The sequence below is a fragment of the Oryzias melastigma genome, linkage group LG9 (assembly GCF_002922805.2).
Source record: "Oryzias melastigma strain HK-1 linkage group LG9, ASM292280v2, whole genome shotgun sequence".
Classification (NCBI taxonomy): domain Eukaryota; kingdom Metazoa; phylum Chordata; class Actinopteri; order Beloniformes; family Adrianichthyidae; genus Oryzias; species Oryzias melastigma.
In genome coordinates, this window is record NC_050520.1 from 6,089,657 (window position 1) to 6,092,604 (window position 2,948).

Genomic DNA, 2,948 nt, shown 5'->3' on the forward strand with positions numbered 1-2,948 from the left:
CCCCCCCTTTATTATACCAGTTTCCTGGTATAATATATGGAGTTCAGAAAGCCAGTGGTCCCCAACCTCTGACCACAGACCAGTTGGTCCTTGACTAGAGAAAAAAACAAAAAACAACACACAAACTACCTTTTTTCAGTTTTATTTATAATCTGATTCTGACAGAAATGTTGTTTTGGAAAACCACTGGATTCTCTCCACCACATCACTTGGTCACGTGTCAAAAATCCATCCATCCATCCAAATTCTGCTGCTCATCCGGGTAGAGGTCACAGTGGCAGCAGTCTAAGCAAGGTTACCCTGACTTCCCACTCCCTCCAGCTCTTCTGGGGGGACCCCGAGGCGTTCCCAGGCCAGCCGAGAGACATAGTTTCTCCGCCCAGTGGGACATACCCAAAAACACCTCTCCAGGAAAGCGTCCATGAGGCATCCGAACCAGATGCCCGAGCCACCTCAACTGGCTCATCTGGATGTGGAGGAGCAGCGGCTCTACTCCGAGCTCTCTCCGGGTGACCGAGCTTCTTACCCATCTCCCCTATCATCCTATCTCTATCGCCCCTCCTTGAACCGCCACCTTAATGTGGTGGAGGTGTTTGAGTGCTCGAGTGATCTCAGGAGCCATGCAGTCTGGGGCTTCTGCAGTTCATAACCGCTTTATGAGGATTACTATTAAAGATAGATATCACCTAGGCCCCACCGTGGGGCTAGGCCCGGGGTCTGGGCTCACAGGTGAGCGCCTGGTGGCCGGGGCTCCTCCCACAGGCCCTTTAATGGTTCCTACATGAAATCTAGCAAAAAATAAGGTTTGAAGCAGCTGTAGATATTTTACACAGGATGAAGATAAACTTTAACTTCAAAAGTTAAAGGAAAGTGAAAGCCTAAAAAAAAAAAAAGAAATTGGAAAGAAATTGGTAGCTTCGAACAGGTGATCTGAGAAAATATTGTCTGAATTTTAACAGTTTTGTGTCCAGAAAATCGTTGGCAACAACAAAATTAGAGAAAATATGGAAATTCTATATTTATGTGAAATGATTTGACTCAAAAACAATGAAAATCACAACAAACAAAAATGGTTACATGATTTAAAAAACAGCCCTTTTAGTCAACAATACAGCTTGAACTTAAAAAACGTTCAAACTCTGCAGTTCATACAGGGTAAATGAAACCCGTCTTATGTCCAAATGAAGTCTTTTTAATGCTCCTCATCCCCTTTTGTGTGATTCTTTTTTTTTTCCTCTAGCTGTCAAAAATGACCCAACTGCTCAAGGGTCATCAAGTAAAAGCAGGCATATTTTAAGACAGGAAGAATATTATGTAGAGGAATTGTATGGCAAAGTCATAGAAAGGTTAGAGACAGAGAAAAGAGCAGCAAGGTTCATCCAGGAGAGCAAAGACATCAAAGTAAGCCGCAGATGAAACGGTGTGGAAGAAAACCTGAGTTCAGATGCACACCTGCTTACTTAGGTGAGTGCAGCGACACAAGAAAAGCTCCATTACTCTGAACATAAACAGCATTATAGTAGGATGGTATAGTAACGGGTCAGAAACTTACAAACCAAATAAAAAAGAAGATAACCTTGAGCTTATCAGACAACGTTTTATTTATTTTACTTGAGTGTCTGTGCAAAATACATCGAAGTTGCTTGGTGCTAACTACCATTAAGGATGAGAGAGAGCGGCTGTTTTCCTCATGCATGTCCTGTATAAAACTCTGGTAGGTAAACAGGTTTTCTGCTGTTCAACAGGAGGAAATTATTTTCCTTATCGTCAAATGGAAACACAGGAGAAGATGATATCACTTGTCCTTAAGCCTCCACTTTTGAGGAATGAGTGCATTATGGGGAAAATGTGGTTGAAGTCCCCGCTTCCCAACTTCCTTCTGTTTATACAACACATTCTTACTCCCAACTAATCATACATGGACGTATGGTTTGAGTCCCCTTTTGGATGTTTTGGGTGTCCCCAACTTGTAATTTTTTGACATGCTAGCTGTTCCCATTAAATTAGGGGTCCCCAATCTCCGGGCCACAGGCCGGTTCTGGTTTGAGGACCACATGGTATCGGGCCAGAGGCAGGGACAAAAGGCATGTGCTAATCAGAAGTCCCCAACCTTCAGACCAGTACCTGTTCCTGAAGTACTGGTTACGCGTCTGGTACTGCGTCCTGAGGTTTGGGGACCCCTGATTTAATGGGAACAGCCAACAGGTAAAAAAAACGACCAGTTGGTGGAACCCAAAACATCAAAAATTGACCAAATTTGACAAGTTGGAAGTAAGATTGTGTAGGTTTATATTGTCTATCTTGAGAAAAATGCTACAAGAACACCTTAATAACACTATAAATACTGTTTTCATTAGAGGAAGTCTTTAAGTACTGTAGATCTTCCAATTGTGCCCATGTTTAACTAACGCCGTTCTCCAATAAATGCCACATCTAACAGGTGTTCATTAGTGTTAGGCCTCGGTCTCCAATAGTGACCGGGCTCCTTTCAGATCCACCCCCGGGTCATGCACAGTTGAGCAGGTGGTATTTGTGTTGTGAGTCTGTGTAGTGATGGCCAAGATACGCTTATTTGATTTAGCGTTTAAACTTCCTGCGGTGGCATACGGCAAAGAACATTCTGGTGAGGAATCTGCATGACATTTACCAACAAAACGGAATTAAAATATAACTTTCCAATTCAACAAACAGTCTGTCTGATCTATTTGTTATATTTATGGAGCTTTAACTATTAAAAAGTAAAATACGTTGTTCCTTTTGGTTGTTTTCAAAGTGTCATTTTGACATTTTGTGGTCTTGCACTCAGCTTTTGAAGCTGCTAGAAATGTCCAGCATGAATAGTTAAATCTCAAAGGTTTTAGTTTAACTAAACCATTTTTTGGCATTTCTTTCTTAATAGAGATGTGCCTTCGAGGCAGAACTTGTCCTTTGTAAGAAGTGAAGTTTTG

General features: G+C 42.0%; 1 protein-coding gene across 1 annotated transcript in view; it reads right to left on the minus strand.

The window, feature by feature from the left end:
- Positions 1-2,948, minus strand: part of LOC112148879 (transducin-like enhancer protein 4) — a 50,902-nt gene that overhangs the window by 24,680 nt on the left and 23,274 nt on the right. The gene's annotated exons all lie outside the window — the stretch shown is intronic.